At 29.1% G+C, this 20,321-nt stretch overlaps 1 protein-coding gene across 1 annotated transcript in view; it reads right to left on the bottom strand.

The window, feature by feature from the left end:
- The window catches only part of LOC148308483 (uncharacterized), a 237,574-nt gene that overhangs the window by 178,026 nt on the left and 39,227 nt on the right, over positions 1 to 20,321 (bottom strand). The gene's annotated exons all lie outside the window — the stretch shown is intronic.

The following is a 20,321-nucleotide window of genomic DNA, read 5'->3' as shown; positions in this document are numbered from 1 at the left end:
TGAACGAAGTGTGTAAAGTGATCACTTAACCCGACCAAATTTCAAACTGTAAACCCTGGGATATTCAGAGTTCTATAGTCATTCATATTAAAAACCATAGATGCTATGTGTCAAGTTAAGATACCTTTAGTATATGTTATAACATCTCTACATTGTTTTTTTATTCTTTAATTTAGCATTTTTTTCTTACTTATCCTGTACGCGTATATGTACTTAAGGCTTTTTTTGTCTGTAATACCCAAAAATCACCGGTAAAAGCGTGAACTCGTAAAAATACCTTATACTGACAATTACATATATCCATGCATTATTGAAATTATGATTATTCGGAATAAATGTGATTTAAATTTACTTGCCCAAATCAATTATATTAATGTATTTACAATTAATTAATTAGCTTATGCCAAGGGATTATAACCGGCTGTGAAAAACAGGTGTTTAGTCATAAAGGCATGATGTTTTTTCTAGAATATAATTAAGTTTATGACGCACTACTTAATTTTCATTAACACCTGTGTTTTTAATCCTTTGAATTTTAAATAAATATTTTTTATATAAATTTTACTTGGTAAAAATGCTTTATCTTAAAATCTATTATGACACATATTTTGAATATATTCTGTATCATAATTAACCTAAATTTTATACTGCCCTTGGGACGTTGAAGGATCAAGGTAGTGAAATCTGTTTCTTGTTTTCTTATCACTAATAAGTGTCACAATAGATTTTTAGAAATAGTATTTACGGGGCTTACGACAGTCATAGGCTGGTTTAAATGATCACTTTACATACGTGTAACATTCACCAATTCTACCCATGATTGACAACCACACTACTCGAATTCTTGGAAGTATTATATATATTTGATCCAATTTTGAAACATTGTACAAGAATCACTCAAATTTTCATTTGTGTAATGTATTGGTGACACGAAGAAGCTTTTTTTACTAAGCAGAATCTCTTATATTTGGATGTGAGGTCCGAACCCTGGATTATAATATATACACATACATAAGAAACGCCCGAAAATATCATTTTCATTTTATTATTTTTAACTTATAATTTGACCAATTCATTTATCAACAACATTTTGAGTGCGTCCAAATACTTGTTAAAAAATCTGAATTATCTCCTTATTTGTGATAATGGAGATAATCCACATTTGTGAAAAAGTATTTGGACACACTAAAAATGTAGTAAATAAAAAAAATATAATTAAAATATAACTTTGTTTTAAAATCCCTATAAATATTTTATTGTAAGTTAATTATGATGTCTACCGGTTTCAAAGCTAACCGCTGCTTTATTAAGACTGATCAATACTTGATAAAGAAGCGGTTAGCTTCGAAACCGGTAGACATTATAGTTAAGTTATAATAAAATATTTATAGTGATTTTAAAACAAAGTTACATTTTAATTATAAAATGTAAAATCACAAAGTTAGTGCTTCAAATATAAATTGTAAATAAAATACCTAAAACTTGACAAAAAAAACTTTGATTGACATAAAAAAAATCAAAATTCATTGAACTCTCCTTTGAATGCATTCGGCTGCTCCAAACCTGATGTTTTCCAGTCATGACCATCGCGTTATTACATTAATTCATCTCACGTCCAGTGCTCCATCTCGCTCTGGCGAGTAGGAACTAAATTGCCAGTTGGAGCCAATTATGGTCCGCAGGTCCGACTTCCAAGGTAAATGCGACAATTCGCTACCAATTGGCCGTGTGGTCGAGCGAGCCAGGAGCGGGGAACCGTTATTGCGGATACTCGGAATAGCGACCATCGTCACAGCGTGTGTATCATCTTTTAATGAGACTCTATTGCTCTGGCGCTCGTGTGAAATCGCGCTTACTCGAGGGATCGTAACTTGAATCACTTAAGGCTGAGTTCTAGAATGTTCAAATTCAGAATCCAAACAGCCGCGCTGTTTGGATTCTGAATTAGAGGCTGGACGTCTTTTTTTATTCATTTTTTTTAAATTATTTTGCGTTTCATAATATTTATTATAATTACAAGTACAAAAAGTATATTTACATTATTTTTACAAAAAAATCCACGCTCATTTTTTTAAGGATAAATATTGTAATTTTACTTTTTTTTAGAATATATGTACCTACATATAATTCTAAAAATATAAATATTAAAAATATATTTAATTTTTTTTTAGCTCCCTACCTTTCAATAACTCTTTACTTTTCTAAACCGTATATTTATCCCGAAGGAAAATGAATATTCTCAATACAAAAACGGTATTTTAAGAAAAAAATTCAATTACGTGAAATGTTTACATATTTCGAAGAAAAACTTATTTTTCAATGCAAAAACATTACTTTAAGAGAAAATCGATTAGGGAATATATAAAAGATATTGCTATTTCAACAAAGTTGAAGAAGAATATGAAAATCTTGATATTTACAGGGAAACCATATCAAAAATCATTCCGACATGTGGAATGTTTTGAAATCATTGCATATACACAGGTTTCAAGAATTAATGCAATATGGATGTTCAATAATATGTAGAATGGTGAACGTCGCACAAACGTATAAAGTGATCGCTTAAACCAGCCGAACGCCAGGCCGTATGCCCTGGGATGCTCAGACTTCCATCTCCTTTCATACAAAGAGGAACGATAAAGGTTTATATTAAGTTGATATACATATCGCTCACTCCTTTCATCAACGTCATATATCAAAAATAGTCAATTTTCAGTTGTGCATGTTTTCGGAACGCCCAGAAAACGTACTATATCCCAGCAAAAGCGACATATTTTTAACATAATATTTACCCGCTACAGGGTGGAAAGAGTTGTTTTTTCATTTTGAAGAAAAGGTATTGTTTAGTTGTTTTTTTAAATATACTAAATATTTTTCAAATGTAGAAAAAACTTTCAGATTTTACCTAAAAAGATCTGTTGCACAGTAAAAAGTTCAATAAGTGGCTCAATAATAATTTTTAATACATTTCATTATATTCTTAAACTTAACTTAAACTAAAAACAATCTCCTGAAAAATCAAGTTTTTTGATATATGACGTTGTTGAAAGGAGTGAGCGATATAATAATGACATCTCATCCGAAGGGTGAATAATCCAATGTCTGAATAAATAAATAACATTGATATCATTGAGATCATTATTATTTCAACGCAAAACCAAATTCTCAATACATATTTTGTATGTATAAGCACTTTGAATTATTTCAGCATCTTACTCGTAATTATCTTCAAGTGGCTGAGATAATGTCGCAATTGAGTATAAGCCTCTTATTTCATTTCAAATAATTAGGAATGTCACCGAAGCCTTTGTGCTACATTGATTTTGCGTGTATTACATATTCAAATGTTATTACGTACGTACATGGTATATATGTATGTATAGGTACATACTTATTTATACGCGCATATGACTGTATGTTCAAGTACATACAAATCCAACAAAATTGAGGGCAATGGCCGAAAATGATTGTTCTTTCGATATATGTAATTGAGCAACGATTTGTTTAGATCTGTCAGCTAGAGCTTAAGAGATCCGTTTTGTAATAGCAGTATTAATGATATGTAATCAGAATGCCGATAAATTACTTAAGACCCAGTCATTATACCTGTATATATAGCGACGTTTGTATTGCACGTTAAACATATAAAGCATTATAATATATTGTACAAACACCACTTACTCCGTACTCGTTTGCGATTTTTGTAAACTTTCAATTTCAGTAATCAAAGATATCATATAAAAACGAGATTGGAAAAAGAAAACTTAAAGATCGTATGTTTATATTGTAAACGAAAATATTTGATGTTTTGAATATTGAAAGCATTAACTTTGTGGATCATATTGATATATTATTTTGAGAAATAAAAATACTTCCAGGCACTATGTACACCATATGAAAATGTGATTTAAAAAACAATGAAAAATGAGTTTCTATCCCGTTTTTTTTAATCACATTTTCATGTGGTGTACGGAGTGCGTGGAAGTTTTTGGTATCGTAAGGGAAGAGTTATTAACTTTAACCTAACTATGAGTATTTTAATGTTTTATAATTAGTACATAAACCCCGAGGATGACAAGGTTCTTGTCGAAACCGGTTGGAAAAAGTGTACCGATAAAAAATGGTTAAAACAAAATTATTTTATTTTATAAAATTTATAAAATGTGCCACAACGTATCTGCGAAAAACATTCAAGAAACGGAACGTTTGTTTTCAAAATATGTATAGGTACTTTTTTATATTATGCCATATAGTTTATGTTATTTAATGCAAGAGTTTTCCAAGGTGCCAGAGCAAATAGGGAGATAATATCGAATATTAAAACCGGGAAATTGTCCTATTTGGGACATGCGCTCACAGTAGAAAAGTACAAGCTACTGCAACTGATCATCGAGGGTAAGATCGAGGGTCGAAGAAATGTCGGAAGAAGGTGGATTTCCTGGATCAATAATATACACGAGTGAACAAGAGACTGCCCAAAATCGGGACACATTCTCAAAAGTGATACTCAACGTCGGAGGAACCCAACACGGCACGTAAAGAAGAAGATAATAATCTAGAATATAAACTATATAAAAGTACCGACGCCTTAATGACGACCATGGTTTTATCGTTTTAAAAATAATTGATTGTTTCTTAGAAAAAACAATTTTATTCCTACGTTATTAGTTTGTCATTAATTACAATTTGGGCAGATCTTTGACGTACATCGCATTAATTTATTTACCAATCACAATCGAAATACGCGATCAAGATAACTGATTACAAGGATTACAATAGCTTGGAAACTGTAATTCCAATTCAATATAAAATATTGTTTTATATGTTGTTTTCCTTGAATATTAAGGACGAATATTATATTGCTTTTTGCGAAACTTAACACATAAAATAAAATCCCAATGTTATGCGGATAGAATTAAAATTTATTTCCATTTAAAAAAGAGGAATAATGATTAAGCTCGTTGATACTATAAATAAGTGAATTGAGAGAATTGGAGAACGAATGCCTGAAAAAAAATTAACATTTCACGCCTGTAAAACAAAACAACTCTGGGTAGTCATGACCAAAAGATACAATTTTATTGATAACTCGACACTACTCAATACGAGAAGTACTACTTAACCAGCTATCCTTAGATTCTGACCTCTCTTTTGAGACTCTAATCATCAAAACAACACGTACCTATATGTTTTTATCTACTATGCAAATTAAGACCATTAACAAGAATTTGCCAGTTGATCCTACCCATCAATTGGTAAATGCGTTTGTAGTATCAGTCAATTATTGTGACAATTTATCCAACAGTAAAATGACCAGACTGATTTTTAGAATTTATAAGTTCAGTCACATCACTCTACTATTTCATAGTTTTCATCTGTTCCCTAGTTATTCATTCAAACCCTTATCCGCACCCCAATGGTGCATAGGGCACTGCATCATATAAACGCAGTGTTATCTTGATCATTAACATGAAGGAAAGGTGATCAGCCCTCCGCTTCAGATACCAGTCCAGGGTAATATTGAATAAATATTAGAGTGAAAAAATCACTTATATTTATTTGACCCTCCCTGGTAATCGAACCCCTAGTTATAGTTTCCCGAAAATGATGTTTATAAACTTCATCTACAATATTTACATATGATAATACGGTTTATATTTTCATAATTGCAATTAGTATTAAACGCTACAGCGAGGCTGATTTTTGAAATTTCTAAATTCAGTCACATCACTCCACTACTCCATAAACAGCACTGGTTACGTGCACTCGTAAGATACGGACCCAACAAATATAGAATTTAATTTATATTTGAAGCACTAACTTTGTGATTTTCCATTTTATAATTAAAATGTAACTTTGTTTAAAAATCACTATATATAGTGATTTTAAAACAAAGTTACATTTAATTATAACTAAAGAATTTTTTTCTATAAATATATATGCTCCTTTATGATTAGTTAATTTTTTAAAATAAAATCATTATTTTTACATAAGAGCTTAACCCAAAATCGACAATTTGCCTTGTCTAAATAATATATCAGGAATTATGATTGATTAGTAAATGGTAAAAATTGATTAACGAGAATTCTAATCCATTTTATATCAAATGTATACCATAATTGCTCATATAATGGATTATTTATTTTTAGTGAAACATATATGTTTTGATTGTTAATATTGTTGACTAATGGTTTACTGGCATGCTTTTTATAATATTTAAACCTTGATTAATTTTCGGTGTTGTGTCTTCATAAATAAATTACACAGTATAATTATGTATTGACAGATTAATTGCTCACAAAAATCGCTTTAATTTAAAGCTTGGAAGATATGTAATCAAAATGCAGATTTCGTTTGACCCTGTATAAAATATATATGTAACAGTCATTCGCAAGCATCGCTTTTAAGTCTCGAGTTTTTAGAATACTTATTACCCTTGGTATTGAAATAAAATAATTTATGCCTCGATGTCATTCAAGGTGATTATTAAATTAGATATTCCATTAGCATCACAAACGTTATATTAATAATTATTAGCATGATTTGTGGTGAATGTCAGAAGTGTATTTAGCAGCATGCTGGCATTTGACTTTGCCAGATTTGATTGTTACACGGAAGCTTCCGTATTACAGCGTACTGCATATGTCCAGGTGATTGATGTACTCGTATATGTAATGTATTATTATACTGATAGCTTTAACAAGTCGCTCACTCCTTTCAAGAACGTCATAAATCAAAAATCGTCAATTTTCAGTTGTGCATGTTTTCGGAATGCCCAGAATATGTACTATATCCCAACAAAAGAACCATATTTTAAACTGAATATTTACCCGCTACAGGTAAGAAAGTTTATTTTTGCATTTTGAAGAAAAGGTATTGTTTAATTATTTTTTTAAAATACTAAATATTTTTCAAATGGAGAAAAAACCTTCAGGTTTTACCTAAAAAGATCTGTTGCACAGTAAAAAGTTCAGTAAGTGGCTTGATATTTATTTTTAATACATTGTATTATATTTTTAAACTTTAAAAACGCTCTCCTGAAAAATCAAGTTTTTTGATTTATGACGTTCTTGAAAGGAGTGAGCGAAGTGCGAACAATTGTATGTTGCATATGAACTTGTCATAATATGCAAAATAATTTGTTTCTTACCCAAATTTAAATAGAGTTTCACTGTTAAAATATATTTATATGTATGTAATACATATTTGTGAAAACGCATTCTCATAAGAAACGATAGTTTAATTAATAAGATTATTGTAAAAAATATTTAAAAATTCTAAATACTTTTTGATTTTCTTATACGTCGCAGGTTGTTTATGAATCGTCAGTTAACGGTTATTAAAGGAAAATAAATTCTGACACATATTTTCTTCTTAATTTTTTTTCTTATACTTCGTGCCACATTTTATAAACTGTATGATATAAAATTCAAACTTTTTATCTAATTTAATTTTAACTGTTCTTTCCAACCGGTTTCGACGATCACCTTGTCATATCAGGGATAGATATTTAAATATCCCTATTTCAAAAATTATACTTTGCTTTTGAAAATATTTCCATTGTGATTCTTTCTTTTCTTCTCTTTCAAAATATAATAATGAAAATAATTTTTGTTTTATATAAATAGAGATCGTTGTAATGAAACTGGTAGTCGTGAAGTAGTATTTTAAGTGGTATTACACAGAGTAAACGAAAAATGACAACGAGAATGTTATATTACTGTACCACAAAGTTAACGATGCTTTTAACATACAAAATATAATGTTAAAGAAGTGCTCGGGTTCATTGATTTACATACCAAATACGACAAAACCGAGAGACGACATCATTTGTATTAAATTGTTGAATGATTATTTCTTTGCATTAGATATAAAAGAATATATTTTTTAACCTTGGCGATGTTTGCTAATTGTATTATGAACAGTCGACTTCTGAGAAATTTCAGTATAATTGTCTACGTCACCAGGACTTGTCCTGAGAACATGCTAGTAATACATGAAAGAGTATTCTTGTGAATACTAAAAAAATATCACATGTATGTATTATATATACTTACCAAACAACCTCATATTATATTAGTCACCTACAGTTTATAATAAAAAAATGAATAATATAAAGTATATAATACAAGTAAGCTGTTATACTTTTTTATTAGTCATGTTTTTAATGCGTTGTTTACATCATAAAATATATTATTTTTAACCAGGGCTAGGATTCCATACGGTAGCTAATGATTTAACTACGTAGTGCAGATAAATTTACCTTAACTTATGGGCATTACATACCTATTTGACGGTTGTCGATTCGTATGGTAAGATAGTTAAAGACAACAAAAATATATGTTAAAATATATATATGTATATATATATATATATATATATATATATATATATATATATATATATATATATATATATATATATATATATATATATATATATATATATATATATATATATATATATATATATATATATATATATATATATATATATATATATATATATATATATATATATATATATATATATATATATATATATATATATATATATATATATATATATATATATATATATATATATATATATATATATATATATATATATATATATATATATATATATATATATATATATATATATATATATATATATATATATATATATATATATATATATATATATATATATATATATATATATATATATATATATATATATATATATATATATATATATATATATATATATATATATATATATATATATATATATATATAAATTAAGTAAAAACATCGTACTGCGTACATAAAACTCGTATAATTATTTACTCGATAGATTCCCTCGGAAGCTTGTAATAGAGGTTATTTTTTTATGGAATTACATTTACAGTATATACAAAATGCACAAATATCCGGTTATTTCGAAATTAAAACTGTTTTTACTAGCCCGATTGATTATTTAAGAAATAAAGGCTATAAAATTGTAATGGTAAATATTTTTTGAAATGTCGTCTTTAGCGTCATAAAAAAAATAGCGTCTCTCGCATCAAAGCTCTTATATGAAGTCACTCTTTTGTGTATTGTGGACAACCACAATGGAGAAAAATTCTGTATAATTTCACCAATACTAATTCGTTTTTTTCTGTAAAACTTATATTAAGATACCATTTTTTAATATGAGCACCCACGTCAAAGATTCAAGATAATCTTTTTGACATATGTGCATTTTTTGGACAAAATGATGTGTTGATATATTGATATCATTCGTAAGTAAATTTGAGTTAATTGAGTTTAGTCAATGGTACCTAACAAAAATATGCGTAACAAAACTTTTTTGCTATGTCCCTTAAATACCAAAACTACATTAAAAAATGGAGGTAAAATAATAAATCAGAAGACAAAAAATTAAGATAATTTTTTTGAGCATTTTTGTGTCGTGAGTATTTTTGTGTATATTTTATTAAATAACATGAAAAATGTAAAATAGATTATAATTTAGCGTTCGTGTTAACTAAAGTTATTCTAGATTTTCTTACTTCGTTTAAAAGCAACGATAAATTTTATTTGTAGGTATCATTTAATGCCCAATTTTACATGAGAGTAAAATCTAATAGAGACGTACGTTAGATATAAATCGAATAGAGAGGTCAAAATGTTCATTAAAATAATTTCAATATCAGATCATTTTTTTGCATTTTGGTTATAATTAATTAACCAAATACAATGTTCAATCACACTAATTCAACTATTCATATATTAAAACTTCCGTCCCAAGATCAAATAAGAAAGTAAGAACATATGAAATGCAAAGTAAACTACTGTCAGATATATGTACGTTTATACGTTTACTACCGGTAGTGTTTAAAAAAACATTTTCTTAAATTGGTTTGAATGTAATTTATATGAATGCAGTTTTGTAAAAACGCGTATAATGTTAATTTTCGGCTGTTCTTGAAGGAGGAAGGTAATACTTCACGATGATTTATTGCTTAATTGACTATACAGTATCATTTTCATGGTTAAAGATACATTTCAAGTTTAAATGTTTAATATAAAATTCGTACATTATCGTCTGTTGAATGTTGTACAATGACACATGCTCGTGACACTCTAAAATCGTGTCATCGACATTAGACATACATATACTGAATTCGATAGTAAATAATATAATAAAATGCTTTTAAAAACATTTTTGAATGCCATTTTGCAGGGATATCCAGAGATCATGAAGAAAACAAAAAATATTTGCATAAGACCACTTTCGAAAAAAAACAAAGTGAGACCGACTATGAAACTATTAGTGATTTTTTTTGCTCTTGTAATACTTTGAAAATTAACTAAATACCGATATTGGATTAAAATAAAACTTTTTGACATCTGAACACAGATAAGAAGAATATAGAGGTCTGGGTATTGACATGGCTTATGATCTGTCGAAGGCTAGTTGAGTAAGTGATCGTTTTACATGCGTGTCAAATTTACCATTCTACCCATGATTTACAACTAACTACTCAAATTATTGGAATTCACACATATATCATAAATCTCATGACGCATTGTTTTCGAGTTCACGAGACCATGTATGGTTGGTTTGAGAAAGATTTTATTTATTTAGCAGAGACCCTTTAAAGATACGTTTTATCTAAATAGAACTTTGTAAGATCCTAACCGGATTTTATTACATACAGGGAAACACTTGAAAATAAAAATCCCAATTTTATGCAGCTTATAAGCTGCATTTAATAAAACATTAATTCCATGGAAACAAAAGCTTCTATATCAAAACCGGGATTGTGGCGAGTACCCCAATTCCAAAGCTTTAAATAGCAAACAAGTGAAATATATTTGAAATGTTTATATTTAGAATAATTATTTGTTTGCTTTTTTTACTGTACGTTGACTGCTGTTGTTGGTCCTCAGGTCGACGAAAAACGTGTGCGATTAATATTTTTTGTAGTTCTGTGTGAGAATAGTTCTATGGTAGTGAAGTGTGTTGTTTGGATGCTGGCAAAGTAATTGTCCTGACGAAGAAACGGATATGTTTCGAAACCCGTAGACTCAATTTTATATGAGCTGTTATATACTAACATAATGCATATTTTCAGTACTATACGATTTTGTTTAAATTGTATTAACTTATTTACAATTTGACGTACGTGTCTGACATTGGAAGAGGTCAAACAACCCATAGGAAGGAAGTAATTTAATATCATTTGATAATGAAGTTAAATATCGTTACATTTCAATTCAATGCACTGAAATGAGAAGGTCGGGCAAAATTGATAAATTTTTAGTTAAAAAAAATTATTTCAACGAGAATCAAACATAGGTAACGCGAAAAGCGTATGTATCATACATATGTACTTTCAGCAGCTATAGTTTTCATATCGGAACAAATATTAAGGGATGATGTTGTTGATTTTCTTTAACCTTATAAATCCAGCTTACATACATAAAAAGTTTAATTCCAAAAGGAAAAAAAAGTTTTTTCCTTCAATTTTTAGAGACCTGAGGATTAAAACAGCGTAAACAAAAAACTTGTGAATCAAATGAATTAAATATCATTGTTTCCACTTGTGTGTTTTTTTACTCTCTCGTTAACTAAGTATTTTTGCTTTTACCTTGTTCTCATTCTAGGATTATCACTCCATTCATTACTCTATATTGACGCAAATCGATAATCGGATTTGAACTTTTTGGACTTTTAATAAGACTAAATGATATATAGAGTTACTTTATATATTTTTTTACAAAAATGTTAGTAATATTAGTATATAACCACTCACCGAGATTTGAGATGTACCCATCTCTTCGTCAGGACAATCAAGCCACTACCAAAGTGCCATTCACACACTTTTAACTACATTGATAAATGTTGATCACATGGGATTTCGGTCGACCTGAGGACCAACATGCACTAGGGATTTCAGAGCAAACATCCACTAAGGGCCGAGATAGCGTTTTAATTTTTTTAATGCACTAATCAAGTCCAGTGCGCTATGCATCAATATCTTTAAATTGGAAATGAGATATTTTTTTGTTTATAAATTATAACGCGAAACCGCTATGTTATTGTTTTTTTGTTATTGAATATTTTAAAGATATTACGATAATGATCAACGTTGCTATCAGATATTACTATCTAAAGATTAGATAAAATTCTCTACTGCGTTTTATGACATACGTAAACTTATTTGAAACTGAGATATACAGAATAACAATAATTTAGATATTGAAAACATTGTCGTATGGATTCAAATTATCGTCTGCGATTATATGCATTTTTTTAAACATCTAAGTAGGTACACAAAATCCTATAAACAAAAACCATGTTTGAAAAAAACATTTAAAATTAAAGTTTTACTTTGTAAACACCACATTTTATTTAAGTAAAATTTAAATTTAAAATGGATAGACTTTATAGTGAATAATATAATAAAATGCCGACTCAATTAATAAAAAATAAAAATAAAAATTGGAATGTAACATAATTCATTTTTGTGCATTATTTGATCGTGTAGGGTGTCGAGTTAGAATTATCTAAAATATCAAGAAAAAAAATCAAAATCATAGTTTTACTTGGAAAACTATTGAAAAATCTTGATCAAATATTTCAAATAAGGAAAGATTGCAAGGCTAAGAAAATCATTATTGATAAAATTGAGAAACATGTAATAAGATGGTTTGAGCATATGAATAGAATAAGTGTAGAAAGAACAATAAATAAATTTATGAGGCAAACGTGGTTGACAATATAAGCAGAGGAAGACCTAGAAAAACTAGCATGATCAAGTATTTTGAATACTTTAAAGTGGTTCGGTCAGTAGTTGGAATAATCGGCGGGTATGCAACGGGTATGCCTCTGTGGTGTAATAGTTTGCCTGTTTAGCTACCGTGCTGGAGGTCCCGGGTTCGATTTCGATCCAGAGGGAGTGAAAAATAAATGATTTCACACTGTAATATTTATTTAATATTACTCATGACTGGTGCCTGAAGCGCAGGAGTGATCACCTTACCTTCATGTAACTAACGATCAAGATAACACTGCGTCAATACGATGCAGTGCCCTATGCACCATTGTGTGCGTATAAGAGTTTAGAAGATTAGGTGCAAGAGGAGATGCATGAATGTGAAAGAAGCGAAGATTATTTGCAAAGACAGATTGGTGTGGCGTTCTATTCTCTCTCTACCCCAGCGGAAAAGTGGCATGATGGGAAGCGAGCTTGGTCAATTACTCTTAGTTTTGTTTTTCTTAGAACACCCTCATTTAAAGGTTTCAATTATCGTTGTTCCTTGATATATTAATAAATGTGTATATAAATATCTCACCCTTCAAAAGATTTTCGGTACGATTATTTTAGCCAAACCCTCGAATCGCGTGTTTTGTGAAATTAATAAAACGTAGCGAAACAATGATATCCCCCACCGCTTTCAGCGTATTCATAATCGAAGGCCTAGTTTTAAAAATAAATATGATCAAATAAAAACTAACCCACTAACCATCACGCCGCTTTCAGAAAAGAGTGTAAGAAAGTTTTCGCGGTAAGAAAAGAGAATAGAACGCTACACAAATCTGACTTTACAAACAACCTTCGACTCTCCATTCGTGCATAGCCTCACACACACCCGCCGATTTTTCCGACTCCAGAATATTTAAAATACCCTTGTTTTCCTCTGACTTCCTCTGCTTCTATTACTAATCAAATTCGCTTAATATATATATTTTTTACTCTTCGTTCTCAACTTATTCGATTCGCATCTCCAAATCACATATTTACACAATTTTTTATTATATCTATAATGCTTATCCAAGCCTTGCATTATTTCCTTATATCACCATTCGAACATCTATCATACATCGTTCTGCCGCACATTCATCTTCGAGATCGCATTTCAACTGTGTTCTTATGATTAAATAAGTGTAGTGTTATCAATTTGTAGACATAATTTATTGTATAGAAATAAGTTCATTTAGAATTTTAACCCAAATAAGGGATTCAGAAAAATACATGTTGTTAGATTGTTCAAATGCTCTTTTTTGCTATAAAGTAAGCCCGATGGAGTTGGACACTTTACGGATTAAGCCGACGACATTGTATGTATGGTATTACAAACGTTTAAACTACTTACGTCATGTTTAAGTTTCTTAAGCAATAATATACCATCACACTACCTTAAAAGATTTTAATATAAAAAAAATGAAATGTAAAAATGCTTCAGTATTTTATTTAATGATAGCCTGCAATAAATGACAGCCATTATTAATACTCGTAAAGAAAGCCTTCTTTGGAACATTGTTTTACAACACTTCTTTAAAAAATATTTGATGGTAACTTGTTTCACCATGATTATACCCACATATTTTTTTCGATGTAATAACTTCCAATTTTTATTTGATTAATTTTATTAATTGATTCTGCGATACATTTGTGGTAATATTTATCGATTTTATTTATATTTTACTTGGTAAATACAACTTTTTCTTAAAATTTATTTTGACTGCATGTGAAGCTAAGTAAAAATTTTAGATGTGTCTTTGAACGTTTTTATATTTTTTTCAATTATTTTTTTATCAGTGGGAACATAGACAATAGGAGGAGGCTTTGGTCAATGTCATGTTGTTAACTGTAGGTTTAAAATGATTTTAATTTTCTAAAATGAATATTTTATAAAGATTTCTACGTTATCATTGTTAAACTCCATTATTATCATCAATAATATGAATTTAGGGTGCCTATACACGACGAGTTGTCGTCCCTATTTGCAGCGTAAGAGTTATAAAATTTTTAGTAGTGTGGTTGTCAATCATGGGTTTAATGAATGGTTAATATTAATTACAGCCTATTACAGGTAGGCTTGTAAATACCCAGACTTATTTATGTAAAAATATTAAAATAACTACTATGTAGGGAATACCAGATTTGTGAACAAGGATTTGAACACACATTAAAAAAATATTGTAAAAAATTTTTCAGATAAACGTTGATAAGTTTGAAAAAATATTTATCCGAAATAAAATAAATTTAATAAACAATTTATATATTTACAATGGACAATATTAATGTGTGTAAAATGTAAGTATTTATTATCGTGGGAGAATTTTATTTTATATTTGACACGTCACACGGTACAATTTAAGGGGTTATTATTTAATTATGTATTTCATATGGTCAGTTGCGTATAAAGAATTTTATAGTAAGGTTATGCAGTAGAAGTGGATATGGTCACGTGGACGATCCAATCGATGGATCTGCATCACAGAAAAAATTAATAATTCTTTCTGAATCATATTTTAAATTTCAAAAACATTTTTCTTTTATTATTAAAGAATATTTAAAATGTCTTAATAATAATAATTTATCTGAATTTGCCAAAAACCACCCATTATTTTGATAAATCAACGGGCATTAAAATTTTTCCATGTAAACAAAACTGTTCTTCATTTAAATAATATTAAAAAAATAGAAATAATTAAAGCAATTAATTAAGATCCACCAATCATAAAAAGCAAGTTTAATTTAATTTAAAACATTTCGAGTTTTTCCATATACTTGTTCACAAATCACTTAACCAGCCTATGACAGGTCATAGGCCCTATAAATACCCAGACATCGATATTCTTCATCTATGTTAAGATGTCAGAATACAATTAAATTAAACTTCACGTCCGCTGTTGAAAATTTTCCCATTGTGATTCCTTCATCTGCTTTCTTTCTCTTTCAAAAAAGTAAATAAATAACAATTTGATTTTAATAGACGATCTCATTATTATACTTTAGTCTAAAGTTGATCTGAGGAGGGAATGGTTATACAAAAACCGAAAGACGTGAAGTAGAGTTTTTAAGTAATATTACACGAAGTAAAAGATGAATGATAATGAGATTAATCAAACCGTAGTGGTAAGGGGGTAATTTTTTTATTGAAACTCTTTTAAAAATACTGACTAAAAACAGAAAACAAGACATGGTTTACACAAAACCGACGACACGGGATTTCGCTATTGTGAATCTTTGCTTATATTACTTATTAAGATAGGTAAAATCACAAATGTATAGAATTTAAAGTTTGACACTGCTTTTTGTCTTTATGGGATGCACGCCCCTGCATATTACTGATTCACCAATTTATCCATCCTAAATAGGCAAGCCAATTCAGAATTCTTATCTTTTTTGTATAACGAAAGATCTGCATACTTAATGGTTCATTGTTTTTAAAATAAAAAAAATATGGCGTCATATTTTATGCCAGCGGTAAGGACACGTTCCTATTCAATTCACGTTAAAAAATCCTTATATAAACGATGATTTAACACTCCTTATATAAATGACGATTGAAGATAAAAGGCGGTATTAAAAAAATAATAATTTGGATAAATGTTATTAATAACAAAAAATGAGAATTTATTAATAAATTATAAGTGCAAGTCCCTCTCTAAGCACAAGAGCTAAGTCTCTTTATTGGAGAGAATTGCGTTATTAGTTTTAATATTGTAAAAGTAAAAATGTCTATAAAATGAATAAAATCATAAAAAAAAACATATCTTTACCATATTACGAGAACAAAAAAATTAAGCATTCAAAGTAAGAACTAACTCAAGTATAATTACTAATTATAATAATTCATAACTGAAGTATTTTTATATATACACTGTTAAGAAGTTTATTTTTTCTTCTTTTTCGATCTTTATCCACGCTCTGACCTACCCCACAGATTCACCCGTAACCCAGAAAATCCCTTGAACGCTACTCTACCCATGGACTCTTACTAGTTATAAGAACTCAGTTTAATAAAAGTGTGCAAAGGTTTTAGGTAAGATAGCTTTTGTCCAGTACATAAGTAAATTAATAATCTACGTTAACTTATAAATCTAGGTAAAATTATTATTAACTTAATTCATAAAACTACATATATGTATGAATGCATGCCTTTAACGCAGCGAGTGTTTTTACCTTAGTATTTTCATTATTTTCTATGAAATTAAAGAAATTTTTAAAATAAAGAGTAAACCAAACAATTAGGCTATAAAACTAGTAAAGTTGGAACTTAAGAAAGAACATGAATGGCGGTGTTGCAAGTCATAAAAGAAGCTGAGTTATCCTAATGGCTGTTATCATTTTCGACCCCTAAGTTAATGAATTGCAATGATAACAATTAACATGAAAAACAAAATTAAATCACAGTTTTTTTTTATAATTGACTGACAACCACGGTTTTTACTGCACCATTTTATAGAACAGTCTTTGTGTACAATCAATTATCTGAATATTTGCATATTAATTCTGCATTCTGAAATTCCATATGCAAAATTGCACACTATAGTTTTTTCTTTCATGCGGGATTATAAATAGTGAAAAAAAAATAGATAGTATTTATATCTACAGTGTTCCAGTGAAATAGTAACCTGTTTTGATTACGTATATATCGTCGATTTTTTATGAAGATCATTTCTTATTTTATACGTTAGTGTATGTAGAATTGGACTCATTATAAAGTGCCTTTAATTTTAAATTTAAATATTAGGTACATTATAATGAGCTAAATTTTAAATGTTGTAAATTAAGTTATTTAACTTCTGTTTAACAAACTTTCATCCGCGCGTATTTTTTTATATTGTTATTTCATATTCTTAAAAACGAAAAACCGGCAAAGCCTTTACTTTTAGAGGTTTGTCTGCAGGTAGGATGGTAAGGATAGGGAAGGTAAATGTGAAAAGTGTATCACAAACCAATGGAAAATAAATCTTTCTTGAATTTATTTTGCAATGGGTGGGAATCAAACGAGCGACGCCAATTTTGCAGTCTAGCGTCTACTCATCTACACTATGACACCTGACATATCAGGTGATCACCTGTATTATGATGTCGGTAACGGCGACAACCGGTCACTGATCAAATAAAATATAGGTGGAAAATTAAATAGTTCTCATTTTATTATATTTATAGACATGAAAACATAAACTGTATAAAAAGTTTTATATATTTCGTGATATCATGTTAGTTAGTATTAGTACAGTTATCTATCTGAAAACAATATTTTATTTTTCAAATAAACCCGTTCTACTAAATATCCGTTCGCCCAAATGTCAAATAATCGCCAATCGTTGTCTGTCGGCTAATTGTCCGTCAACCAAAAGTCCGGACTATGTCTAATTGACTTCTCTTTAGATTGCAAGATTGCAGTATAACCGGTGATATGGTTTTATTTATAACTAACTAACTAACTAACCATCACGCCGCTTCCCCGCAGGGGTCGGCAGAGAGAATAAAACGTCACACCACTGTCTTTGCAAACATTCTTCGCCTCTTCCACGTTCATGCACCTCCTCATACATACCCGCCGATTGTTTCGACTCCTAACCTGACCGCTTTCAAGTATTTGGCATATCTGTTCTAGCCAAGTTTTTCTCGGTCTTCCTCTGCTCCTTTTTCCAATTACATTCGCCTCATAAATTTGTTTTACCGTTCTTTCCTCACTCAATCGTTCTACAAGTCCAAACCATCTCAACACACCTTTCTTAATTTTATCGATAATGCTTGCACAGCTTTGCACTCCTTCCTAATTTATAACTATTTAATTATAACATATCATTCGTTTTATATGGCATTATTACAAAAAGAATTTTAGAAACAAAGATTAGTGGAAACGTTTTAAAAGTAATAAAATTGATTGATAAATGCAACGTCATTCTGCTAACAACCGGAACAAAAAACGTATTGTGTTTTTATGTACACTGACAATTTATTCTTATTACTTTGACCACGTTATTACGATAATTTTTTCAATATATTGACAATTGTAAATATTCCATGACGTTTAAAAAAATAAATACAAAGAGTATGTAATTTTTTGATTTAATGTTATTGAACACATATATACTCGTAATACATATGTATATGTATATATATATATATATATATATATATATATATATATATATATATATATATATATATATATATATATATATATATATATATATATATATATATATGTATATTATATATTTTATTTTCATTCATTTGAACCTTTCCCCGCACCCCAATGGTGCATAGGGCATTGCATCATATAAACGATGTGTTATCTTGATCTTAAACATATGAAGGAAAGGTGATCAGCCCTCCACTTTAGGTACCAGTCCAGGGTAATATTGAATAAATATTAGAGTGAAAAAATCACTTATATTTATTAGATCCCGAGGAATCGAACCCAGAACTCCAGAACTCCAAACTCCAGAACGGTAGCCGAACGCGCTGACCATTACACTACGGAGGCGTCATATATATATGATTTGAATATGTTAATGTAAATGCAGCCAGACTTTCATATTTTTCTTCATCTTATCATAGATGTCAAAATGTAGAAATAATCCCTCAGTGGAGAAAACCAGATTTGTGAACAAGGATTCGGACACATACAAAGCCAATTTCTACATCTAGGTAGATTTACTCTTCGTGTTTATTGTAACTATAATTTCATATAATTCATGAGTGAAAATTTTAGATAAAAACACTTGCTATATTGTTAAACGCATGATTTTAATCGATTCAATTATTCTTAGTTAGCAATGAAGTTACTCGGGTATATGATTAATAACTTATATATTTTATGAAACAGATCACCGAGTTCATGACACAAACTACCTGTATGTATGTATGTACCTAAACATGTGTTTGTAGATATTATCGCCTTATATTATTTTTTGTAGGCTAAATTTATTATTGTTTTTTAACCAGTATATATTGTGCAAATTTATTACTATAATTATACGAAGTTACTTCCATACAAAATTCTGATCACATGTTAATAAAGTATAATATATAACACAGAAAAACATTATAACATGCTGTGGAGGGTAAAGTGTATGGTAATTCTCCTTTTTATCCAGCTTATGTGATTTTTTACATTATTTACAAAATAAAAACCGATAAAAATTATAACGGATTTTTTTTCATTAATTGTTTCGGCGGTCATTTGTGGTCGAATCTATTCATATTTAACTAAAGTTTTACTTAGTAAATCCCACTAAGTATGTAAAATATTTATGTTTTTTTTCATGAAAATATAAAAGTAGACATAAAATCAGTATTATCAGCGAATTACCAATTTATAATATTTCCATCGTATGGGCATGTGGCATGTAGGATGCAAATAACTTGATAATATTGTGAACCAGGCAATCGCAATAGATCTTTGTCGAAAGACATCTAGAGGAAGACCGAAAAATTCATGGGTGCTACAGAAAGCTAACATGATTCGAAGGCATGACCTAGGTGACGTTGTCCATGATAGAAGGACCTATAACCTAAGGAGAGGAAA

This window comes from Brachycentrus maculatus, unplaced genomic scaffold (genome assembly GCF_059751285.1).
Source record: "Brachycentrus maculatus isolate JH-2025_06_01 unplaced genomic scaffold, ASM5975128v1 h1tg000162l, whole genome shotgun sequence".
Classification (NCBI taxonomy): Eukaryota; Metazoa; Arthropoda; class Insecta; order Trichoptera; family Brachycentridae; genus Brachycentrus; species Brachycentrus maculatus.
The sequence above is the reverse complement of the archived record's forward strand: the minus strand, read 5'-3'. Positions and strand labels throughout refer to the sequence as shown.